Source organism: Aedes aegypti, chromosome 3 (assembly GCF_002204515.2).
Source record: "Aedes aegypti strain LVP_AGWG chromosome 3, AaegL5.0 Primary Assembly, whole genome shotgun sequence".
In the NCBI taxonomy this organism is placed as follows: Eukaryota; Metazoa; Arthropoda; class Insecta; order Diptera; family Culicidae; genus Aedes; species Aedes aegypti.
In genome coordinates, this window is record NC_035109.1 from 278486227 (window position 1) to 278498787 (window position 12561).

The 12561-nt window shown below is 40.9% G+C and overlaps 1 protein-coding gene across 1 annotated transcript in view; it reads left to right on the plus strand.

Moving 5' to 3' along the window:
• Positions 1 to 12561, plus strand: part of LOC5577138 (carboxypeptidase N subunit 2) — a 557300-nt gene that overhangs the window by 521138 nt on the left and 23601 nt on the right. The gene's annotated exons all lie outside the window — the stretch shown is intronic.

The following is a 12561-nucleotide window of genomic DNA, read 5'->3' on the forward strand; positions in this document are numbered from 1 at the left end:
AAATCTTAATGTTGGTCCTCTTGGTGCTCTTGTAAATCAGAATAAAAAAAAACATGAAATTTCAACTGTCGCTATATACAATGTTATAATACATGTGTATGAACTGCTGAATATATACAATGTTATAAGCCATTTCCTTCTGAAACAGATTGGAAAAATGGATGCCCAGGGAAGTCAAGGAAATTTCTATTTTCGTAATACGAAAAGATCCTGGACCGACCGGGATTCGAACTCAGACACCTTCAGCATGGCTTTGCTTTGTAGTCGTGGACTCGGCTAAGGAAGGCCATATGTTAAAAAATAGTGCTTCGTCTCTTCAAGTTGTTTGAAAAGAAGTTTGTGATCTTTGATAGTTTTCGGCAAAATTTGATAGTCTCCTTTATTTGTGACTCGGAAAGAAACCTTGATTCCCCAAATGGAGTTCAAGATCCCCTGCCTAAATCCCCCAAATTCAGAACTACTGATCACGATTGGCGGCACTCTTTGTTTCCTCACTTGAATCAAAGAGCCCAAACTAGAGACTGCTTCAATTTGATGTTCGGAAAGTTTGTCGAAAGCATCGAACTGATTGCTCATTTCGATGCAATTATCAACATTAGCCATTTCACCCCTAGAAGAAAGCGTGCATTCCGGAGAAACGTCCTTTCTTCCATTTTTGCCACGTGTGACAGTTTTAAAACCCACTGTTTTGGAAAAAAGTTGTTAATTTAGAGATTCAGCTTTGCTTGTGTTTAGCGATCATACGAAAGAATTGACCTTTATAAAGGTTTTTCCCAAGGCGGTGTCCAAGAAGGATTACCACCGCTAGCTTTCTCTAACGGGTCCAACGTAAAATCGATGGAACGAGTCCAAACAAGGAATGAAAAGGGACCAATAGGTTAAAAAGCAGCACTGAGAATTTCTGTTTTACTGCTTTAGATAGTTTCGAAACTTCTGTCAGCAGAGCGAATTTGTAATGCGCACCGTGTTAGTACACATTGTTTTCCACTGAAACTGAAATCCATTATTAAGTTCGCCGTTCCGTGCCTGCCCGCCCATTAAAGCTCATACGAATTTAAATCCATTCCCGCGGCATGACATAATTTCCCTGCAGTCAAACTGGGTGTTGTGGTCATAACTAACACTGTTTAGCGAGCGCACGAAATGCTCATAAAATATTCAAATTCATACCATTTACATAAATCATTTTCGAATAATTACTCCATGCAGTGGAGATATGAACCGGGAGGCAGTGGGGGAAAAGGAATAAGCCGCGGAAACAACACACTCACATTCGTGAAAGCGTGACGGTCGGCTGATGATGTTACAGCACTGAGCACAAGTTGCACGATATCCCCTATTGTCGCGGCACGAGAAACAACTATACGAGGACATAATTTACCTTTTCGGGGGCAAAGTGCTGCCACTCCCGTGGATTGCAGTCAGGAAGCTATCCCGTGGAGATACCGGTCGGCTAGTACCGTCAATCAAGAGGAAATTGTTCACTATTTTGCAGCTCTTTGTTAATATTAGCCTTAGGAATCCAGATATGGAAAAGCTTCGCCCCAGATAGCCGTAGCGGTAAACGGGCAGCTATTCAGCAAGACCAAGCTGAGGGTCGTGGGTTGGAATTTTCTCTACTTCCCTGGGCATAGTGTATCTTCGTACTTGCCTTGCCATATGATATACACATGCAAAAATTGGTACAGAAAGCTTTCAGTTAATAACCGTAGAAATTTCCATCAAAACATTAAGTCAGCATCCCCGGAATGAACTGCCTTTTGTACCGACCTCATTTAATTCTCCCTGGTTATCAATTTGACCCCGGATTACGGTACTCGCTACTACAATGTCCAACGCAGCAGCGCCAACAATGACTGGCATCACTATTTATGGGCAGGTAGTGCGCGCATTTGCTAGCTGTTGTGGAACGAGGCAACTGCATCGGACCGCAAACCAGCCCTAATGAACACGCCGAAACGCAAATATTAACGCAATTTTACCCGACTTTCAGGTGGGCGGAATGGACGGTTGGAACGAATATGATAGACTTCGGACTTGAATAAAATTACCAAAGTGTAGTTCAACTTTACTACCGAATGATACTTCAAATTTATTGGTCAAACTGTATAAATCTAAATGTATGCAAACATTCGAAAGCAAACATTACTGCTATCCTTTACTCAGCTATCTTTCCGTCGATGATTTGGTTGAGAAGGAAAAATTATGAGTTATTAAAGATATTTTGACATTTTTTCTCATTAGAACTTGTCGAAATGTCCTAAACTTCATTTTTAGAGAAGCGCTGTCATATAGCAGTATTCTTTTAATTCGAAAACTCAAACACAGTGCATTTTGTTCCATGTTGTCTTCGAAGAAGTTTCAGAAAATATCTAGGACTATAAGAAAAAATATGTGTATAGTGTGTCCATATTATATGGTTTTTGGGCCATGCAGACCTATATAATTTGTTGGAGGAATAGCAGAAAACATCGTTGAAATATTTTGATAGGAACTACCGGAAAAATTGGTAAAGAAACATTAAGAAGATCTTCTAATTCAAAGCTAGGGGGCCCAGATAGCCGTAGCGGTATACGCGCAGCTATTCAGCAAGACCAAGCTGAGGGTCGTGAGTTCGAATCCCACCGATCGAGGGTCTTTTCGGGTTGAAAATTTTCTCGACTTCCCAGGGCATAGAGTATCTTCGTACCTGCCACACGATATACACATGCAAAAATGGTCATTGGCATAGTAAGCTCTCAGTTAATAACTGTGGAAGTGCTCATAAGAACACAAAGCTGAGAAGCAGGCTCTGTCCCAGTGGGGACGTAACGCCAGAAAGAAAAAGAAGAAGTTGTAAACCATGAGCAATGTTTGAAAAAGTAATTTCTGATAGAATAGAATTTCCGGAGCATCTCGAATCGAATGTAGGACATTTCTCTCGAAAAAACTAGTGACGGAATTTCTGGATTGCTTCTTGAGGAAACCCCAAGGTGAATAGCGTAAAAGCGCCCTAAGAAATAACTTACATAATAGCTGGAAAATTTCTTCAAGACTTTTTTTCTAAGAACTGTTTAAAAGACGGAATTTCTTGAGCAATCCATAGAGATGTTTCTTAATTGATCGATTTGGTTTAATTAATCTTGTTAAAATATATGAAACAGTCTTTGGAAGAGATCATTGATGCCACATACACAGCTTTATCTGTAATAACACGGATATTTTCCTGTCCTGGCCTACAGGTATTTGATACAGTCACCCCACAGTTATGGATCAGCTAAGGGTCATATTTTAGAATAGAATATGATTATAAATCATGGTGACCTTGTACAAAACAAAATTACCCACCTGGCAATGCCGAATATAGTTGTTTTCGAGAGTACACATAAAAAATCACGGTTATTTACGAAAAAGTGTCGATTTCGGTAGAAATTTCAAACGTTGTCCATCCCACACATGTGTTCAGTGGAACAGGAGGGTCCTTATTACGGATCAAATCGACTCATATTACGGATCAGAACACTATAAAAGCAATATATCTGTGAAGTAAACGAATGGCGTGCTAGTGAAAGTATACGTTTCGGCGTTTCTTTCGGAATCGTCTTATCGTTGACTCATCAAGGTGTCCTGGATGACATGGAGCTTAAACTTTTCAATTTCAGTTTTACGAATATTTTGGTAAGAGCGATGAAAAAAAAAACTATAGAGGACGAATGTTTCTAGTATTCACATAGTTCTCGTTGACACGTATATACTTTCTTATCTCTACCAGATGTTCCCACAGCGACATTCTTCCTGTATAGTTTTTTATCTCTAGTGTTTTAGAACATATAATGTGTATTCACAAACAAATCAGTCATAGGATTCACAACAGTTATTTTCAATAATCGCATGCTCTATTGTTCAGTTTATATTGTATTCTAGCACGCAAAGTGCTTATATATGTTTGAATTATTTTCCTATTTCAGTGGTTGAACTTCAAGGAGTATCATGGAGTCTACATATCGGAGTATCATGGAGTCTACATATCAAATCACTGCGCTTCAATTTTCAGCATGTCGGTCTTACCTACAACATATATTTGGTTATTTTTTCAGAGCGTACCTCATGTGATTGAATTCATCGTATCCAACTTATTGAATAATTTTGACAAATATATCAATTATGTATATATATGTATATATGTATAATATTTGATTTTATACAATATATTGGGAATTGGGAGGGTGCATCAGGGCATCATTGAAGTTGCAGCTGGACGATAGAATGGAGTACCAACTGGAGCCTAAGAGAATGCGCCGTAACATTCTTGTAGATGGGTGCATATCTTCAACAATTGCAATGGATTTGATGCGCCCTTCTCATAACAAACCATCTCGTGGAAAGCTGGACAAGTATTGCAATTCTCTTTATTCTATTTGTTGGATTGTATTGTTCGAAGGAGATTCTTTTTTAATCGCGGATTTCACGGCTGCTTACGGGGCCGCCACACCCCTCTCTGGCCCCTCTGGTTTATGAATTTAAATTATCTACATACATAATCTATCTCCTTACATAAATTGCCATTGTATTTTTTTTCAGGCTTGTTGGAATTATCTTTTATTATGTATTTAATATTAATCATCTTTCAGTCATCGATTGTAGGTCAAATCATCGAGTTATTGCATGTTTTCCTATATTTTATTATATTTTAAAATATTGTATTTATTTTTATTACATAACAATCATTTAATTGAATCATATAACATGGGTTGTATTGGTAGGGTGCATCAGGGCATCATTGAAGTTACAGCTGGACAATGGAGTGGAGTGCCAGCCGGAGTCAAGGGTTGAAGTAACCGTAACATCCTTGTAGATGGGTTCTTCTATACCAACAGTTGTAATGGATTTGACGCGCCCTTCTTATAACAAACCATCCCGGGGATAACTTGACAGGTATTGCAAATTTCATTATACTTTCCGCTGGATCATATTATTGGAAGGAGATTCTCTATTTCCCGCGGGTTTCGCGTAAGTGTCTCTGCTTACGGGTCCGCCACACCCCATTTTGGCCCTTCATACAATGGTATGTTGAATTCATAGTGATAATAAAAATTGGCTGTACTGTTAAGTGGAACTGCATGCAGAGCAAGACTGAAGCTAGGATGGTGGCTACCTACATACAAAAAGCACAAGCACAAAGCTGAAAAGTTCTAATGCTTCTGGTCCTGACGGTGTTCCATCCTGTATAGTGAAAAAGTGTTCAACAGAGTTAGCCGAACCTTTATCGATGTTGTTCAACCTCTCCCTACGGCATGGCGAATTTCCGCGACAATGGAAGACATCCTTCATGTTCCCAGTATTTAAAAAAGGCGATAAGCAAAACGTAGTAAATTATCGAGGCATCACGTCACTTAGCGCCTGCTCAAAAGTGTTTGAAATCATCGTTAACGATGCTCTCTTTGCTAGTTGCAAGAATTACATATCCAGTGATCAACATGGATTTTTCCCAAAACGCTCGGTATCTACGAATCTTGCTCCGTTTATTTCTCTATGTGTGAGGAGTATGGCCGCTGGAACTCAAATTGATGTTGTTTATACAGATCTTGAGGCGGCGTTTGACCGCGTTGATCATGTGATACTGCTGGCAAAGTTAGAAAAACTAGGCGTGTCCTCACAGTTGGTTCGATGGTTCAAATCATACCTAACTGATCCTGTTCTTTGTGTGAAACTTGGTTCTGATCAGTCTGACACATTCACTAATCAGTCAGGGGTGCCTCAAGGCATAACCTAGGGCCATTGCTGTTTAGCATATTTATTAACGAAGTCGGAATTATTCTTCCACGAGGGTGTCGCTCTTTCTATGCTGACGATGTCAAATTATATTTAGTAGTTCGATGTGCTGAAGACTGCCTTCGGTTGCAAAATATGATAAACTGCTTTGAGCAATGGTGCTCTTCTAACTTCGTTACATTGAGTACATCAAAATGCAATGTTATCACCTTTCATCGCAAGCGGAAGCCGATTCTACATAAATACAAGATTGGCAGTCAACTATTACAACGAGTTGATAACGTTCGTGATTTAGGACTCCATCTCGACACAGCTTTGACTTTCAACATTCACTACTCGGACATCATCGCTAAAACAAATAGGCAGCTGGGATTCATTTTCAAAATTGCTAGTGAATTTCGTGATCCATTGTGTTTGAAAGCTCTATATTGCTCCCTCGTCCTTTCGATATTAGAATTTAGTGATGTAGTTTGGTGTCCATATCAAATAACCTGGATTACTCGAATTGAGGCTATCCAGAGAAGATTCATTCGCTATGCTCTACGCTCGCTACCCTGGGACGATCTTGTTAATTTGCCACCTTATGAAGACCGATGTGATCCAATACGGTTTATGTCAGCCAGATTCAACGAGTACTACGAGCATTTTGACTTCAACCGATCAGCTCTCGCCTTTCGACATAGCTTACAACGTAATACGGTACCGTAGGGCATGATCTCTTGATACAATTGTTTTGCGATTGGTATTATGTTTAATTGATTTTAATTTGTTTTTTTTGTGTGCTTAATTGTTATTGTTAGATATAAGTTGTAAGAATGCTTGTGTAATTTTTTGTGAAGAAAAGATATGGGGTTTTTATGCTTTTTTGAGTAAGGTTTATATGTTAACCAACTCAAGGGGGCTTTTCCTCATCATATATTTCATTAAGACTGAGAGTCAGATGAAATTAAATAAATAAATAAATAAATACATACATACCATCAAAGATCGTTCTAAGCACCAAACGTTCGAAGATTTGCAAGTCCTCCTCGAGCATCGTCCATGTTTAATGCCCGTAGAGGACTACCGGCCTTACGAGCGTTTTGGACATGATACTTTTGGTGCGGGCGTTTTTTGACCGCAGCTTCTTATGGAGGCCATAGTAGGCCCGACTTCCACTGATGATGCGCCTCCGTATTTCACGGCTAACGTTATTGTCAGCCGTCAGCAAGGATCCAAGGTAGACGAACTCGTCGACCACCTCGAACGTATCCCCGTCTATCGTTACACTGCTACCTAGGCGAGCCCTGTCGCGCTCGGCCCCACCAGCTAGCAAGTACTATGTCTTGGTCGCATCCACCACCAATCCAACTTTTGCTGCCTCGCTTTTCAGGCGGGTGTACAGGTCTGTCACCTTTTCAAATGTTCGGCCGACGATGTCCATATCATCCGCGAAGCAAACAAATTGACTGGATCTCGTAAAAATCGTACCCCGGCTGTTAAGCCTGGCTCACCGCATAACACTTTCTAGCGCAATACTGAACAACAGGCACGAAAGTCCATCACCTTGTCGTAGTCCCCGGCGGGATCCAAATGAACTGGTGTGTTCACCTGAAACCTTCACATAATTCTGCACACCTTCCATTGTCGCTATTATCAGTCTCGTGAGCTTCCCGGGAAAGCTGTTCTCGTCCATGATTTTCCATAGCTCTACGCGGTCAATACTGTCGTATGCCGCCTTGAAATCGATGAAAAGGTTGGGACCTGGTATTCACATTTTCTTAGGATTTGCCGTACAGTAAAGATTTGGTCCGTTGTCGATCGGCCGTCAACGAAGCCGGTTTGAAAACTTCCCACAAAGATGATCTGTCCGAATGTTCTCACAATCTAACTTGTCGCCTTTCTTGTAGATGAGGCATATCACCCCTTCCTACCACTTCTCCGGCAGCTGTTCTATTTCCCAGATTGTGCCTATCAGCCGGTGCAGACAAATGGCTAGCCTCTCCGGGCCCATCTTTATGAGTTCAGCGCAGAAACCATCTTTACCAGCAGCTTTATTGTTCTTGAGCTGGTGAATGGCATCCTTAACCTCCCTCAAATTAGGAGCTGGTAAGTTTCCATCGCCCGCAGTACTGATGAAGGCATTTGCTCCGTTGTCCTGTCCTTAAATGCCTGTGCTCTCAGTGTCATTCAGGTGCTCGTCGAAGTGCTGCTTCCACCTTTCGATCACCTTACGCTCGTCCGTCAAAATGCTCCCATCCTTATCCTTGCACATCTCGGCTCGCGGCACGAAGCCGTTGCGGGGTGCGTTGAGCTTCTGATAGAACTTACGTGTTTCTTGAGACCAGCACAGCTATTCCATCTCCTCGCACTCCGTCTCCTGGCGGCGTTTTTTCTCCCGAAAGAGGCGAGTCTGCTGTTGCCGTTTCCGTCTATAACGCTCCACGTTCTTCCGGGTCCCTTGCTGCAGCATGACCGCCCGCGCTGCATTATTCTCCTCCAGAATCTGCCTACATTCCTCATGGAACCAATCGTTCCGTCGACTCCGTCCCACGTACCCAACGTTGCTCTCAGCTGAATTGTTGATGGCCCATCACTATAAAAGCTGTTCCCAGCTCGTGTGTGTTGCCGCAGCTCTGGTAGATAGTATGGTTACTTCTAAACGTTCGCACCATTGATCCCTTCCAACACACTTCCTGCAACGCTACGAAGCCGAATCTACGGTCCTTCAGCACATCGGCGAGGATGCGTGTGCTCCCGATGAAGTTGAGAAAATTACAGTTCCACATACCGAGCTTCCAATCGTTAGTCTCTTTACGCCACTGTGGTCTTCGCCGGTTGTCCCGGTTCGTATTATCTCGTTGACACGGTGCTCCCCTGACCGTTATTATCAGAAAAAAATCTCCATCAAATCTGTGCTCACCAGTCGATTTGTATAGCTAAGCTGCATGGCTGGGCAAAGTTTTAAAAAAATCGTAGGGCTTGTTTTACAGTTACGCCCTTTTGAATGTGTAAGTCCACGAGTTCAAAGGAAATCTTAGATATTTAAACGAGTTTTCACTGGCCGTGATTATCAGAAAAGATATAATATTAAAATTTGAATCAAAGTTGGTTTAGTTGGCTGTTTCGCGTGCATTCAGCAATAGTTCAGGTGTCCCACAAGGAAGCAATCTTGGCTCTCTGCTTTTCGCATTGTTCTTTAACGATGTTGCACTTCTTTTGGGTTCCGAATACGTACTTATATATGCCGATGACCTGAAAATTTATCTTACTGTCAAATCTGTTGAGGACTGTAGGCGGCTTCAAGGTCTGATAAATACTTTTGCAGACTGGTGTAGATTGAACAAGCTCTTAATAAGCGTTTCTAAATGCATGGTTATAACATTCCACCGATCAAAAAATCCCATCATCTTTGATTATCGCATTGAAGGGAACGTACTTTGAACGAGTCGATCAGATAAGTGATTTAGGTATCATCCTGGATGCTAAACTCAGCTTCAATCAACATATTTCGAGCATGATCTCAAAAGCATCTCGTCAACTTGGCTTTGTTACGAAAGTTTCTCGTGAGTTCACTGACCCGCACTGCCTCAAAACTCTCTACTGTGCATTAGTACGTCCAATACTCGAAAATGCTTCGATTATATGGACTCCTTATCATCTGTCATGGAATATCAGAATCGAGCGTATTCAGCGCAGATTCATCCGTATTGCGCTACGAAGTCTGCCTTGGCGAGATCCACAAAACCTACCACCGTATAATGAGCGATGCCGGCTTCTAGGACTTGATTCACTGCAGCGACGGCGAAGTATCCAACAATCTATTTTCGTTGCTAAACTGCTGAATGGAGAGATCGATGCACCTGCGCTTCTAACTCGTGTCAACTTCCGTACAATGGGCAGGCAATTGAGGTCTTCAACTATGCTGACAACAAGATTTCACCGCACTTCTTATGGCTGTAACGAACCACTGACCGCATGTTTGCGAACCTTTTCTTTAGTTGAAGAGCTGTTTGACTTCGGAGAGACTACTGGATGCTTTAAACGGAGAGTGACTAGTTCAAGGATACTACAATAACTATTAAGTATATTCATGTAGACAACTGTCAGATGAATTAAGATTAATTAGGCATTCTTTTAAGCAGGCATTCCGTTAAGCATGTTCAAATGTTTTCAATGACACATTGCACTTACATGTCGCCAAAGTATTTCACAATTTATTATTTTTTCAAAGGCTCAAGCGCTGTAAGGCATTACAGAGCAATTTTCGTGTCATTATTATTATTCATAACCCCAACTAGCCCAACTAGATGCCTTGGGCCTTCCTTAGCCGAGTGGTTAGAGTCCGCGGCTACAAAGCAAAGCCATGCTGAAGGTGTTCGGGTTCGAATCCCGGTCGGTCCAGGATCTTTTCGTAATGGAAATTTCCTTGACTTCCCTCGGCATAATGTATGATCGTACCTGCCACACGATATATGATGCGAAAATGACAATTCTGGCAAAGAAAGCTCTTAGTTAATAATTGTGGATGTGCTCATTGAACTTTTAGTAGAGAAGTAGGCTCTGTCCCAGTGGAGACGTAACGCCAATAAAAGAAGCAGAAGCTACTGGCTATTGCGGCTAATTTGGTATTGCCTCAGAACATAAACTTCAATTGCTAAGTAAACTATAGAACTCTACACCACTGTCAATACATTTGTGATCATTTGTAGCATACATTACTACATTTATATTTTTCAAAAATCTACTATTTTACCTTTGGGTTTCTCGGTCTTTTTGATTACACAAACACGTGAAAGCTCTGTATAAATACAGTAGTGAAAGAATTGTATAAATCAACCCATCCATTCTCATGCTAACTCGTGTTTCTCTTCAGTACTTGAAATATGCTTCAGAAAAGTAAGAAACGTTGTGTGTTATTTGGTTTTATTGAATTTAAAATCATAACACTTTTATAGCTTCATGTTACATGTCTCCCTTGAAAATCAAACTCGCCTGAGAAGATTCTAAACCCTTACTCCGAATTTCATTAACCCGAGTGTCATCACCCTGAACGCACTATTACATTAAATGCTATTGTCCCAAATGTATAATTACCTTGCATGACATTGTCCCGTGTTAATGGAATTCAAAGTAATACCATTCTAGAAACTGGAACTTGCGAAGATGGGCTTCAGGTATTCAGGGTAATGGAGTTCAAGGTCAAGGGGTATAATTTTGAAAAGATATATAAAATATGGTTAAAACAGAGTTGATCATGGATTTTACGTGAATTTCAGTTTTGATTACCGGAAATCGTGAATTGTTCTGTGGCCCTGTTGATAACCTGCTGCGTTACTTACCAGAATATGGTTTCAATCCTACGAAAACTGAAGGTTTCCATGCAAACTTTTATTTGAATTCGATCGAAGACTGTAAAGTAAAGACTCACCAGCTGCTATGACTCATCACAAACGAAAGAAAAATCATAGTTTGGGAGCTATACAAAGTTTTCCAAATTGACAAAGACAAACCTTTTAAATTAAGTTCTGTAAATACTACAATTTTGAACTCCTTCAAACAAAATAACAACGGATGTTCTAAACTTTGCATTGTTTTCTTCCATTTTGTATCACTGATTTCTACGTTGTTAATTTTATTTTATTCCATACAATGCTAATCATAACCGAAAACTTAACTCGTAAAGTATTGCTTGACGTTTTACCCGTAACGCGGGTAGATCATCTTTTCGAGGTGCGTTACGGAGTAAGATCTACCATATTATACTCTTGTTGTACATATCTGTTCTTGTGAATACTTATAAGTTACGGTCGGAAGAGTATAAGAGAGTAACAAGCCACTAAGACCCACCTATTTATCCTAGATGATGAGGAGGTCGAAGAAGTACAGACGCTTCAGGTTTGCATAAGCAAAAGCAAACCCCCCTTTCCTGTCAGCAAACGACCAAAGTTCCCACCATGGTTTGGTTACCCGATCTTCCCTAAGGTTACTCGTACCCCGGCCAGTACCACGAGGAGATAAGGATAGGAGTTGCTGGGCAGGAGGCTAAGGACCGCACAGAGGGGTCTATTTTATTCCTTCAGGTACGCGAAGTACCAATGGTACGCCATGCCTAGCTATTTACCAACCATCGTGACGAAAAGTTTTCCGGACTGAAGTCATCGTTAGTAGTGTTTGATCTATTGATCGCGTCGCTTGCTCTTGCGTGGGCGAGTGATGAACACTTGTTCGGGGTACAACACGTTTATCGAATTATATCGCGAATCCGACTCCCAGATCTTTACCTTATCCCACTAAACCAATATCCTTTCCATGACAACTATGGAGATGCAGAGGTATATTCAGTCTCTAGTAACAACGATTGTCTAACTAATATTCCTTCCCTTCCCCGATAATCGTAAAGACATGTCCGGCGCCGTTATTGACTTTTAAAATTAGAGCTTTCGATTTGTGCACATTGAAGAATGGTAAGCTAATCCCAAGCCCCATTCATTAATTCCCTGTGCAACTTCGATTGTTCTGGTCAATCACGAAGTAGCAACTAGCAACAACGAATTGTACTAATTGTACCGTCATCTATGATCATGCTCCTGCTCATGACAAAAATTGAAAGCCCTTTCTACGTAGATAAGTTTAGATTTTTATGTATACAAGCGTGAATTATCCAATTGTTTCAATAATAACTCATGCAAAAAACTTCATCGTGCTTTAACAACTGATTTATAGAACTATCACAAGCTCCAGCTTAATCCCTACTCTCTAAAATAGTGACCATCAGCCTTAAATTGTTATCATCATTAGCCAACCAACATTTGTCCCATCTGGCCTAAT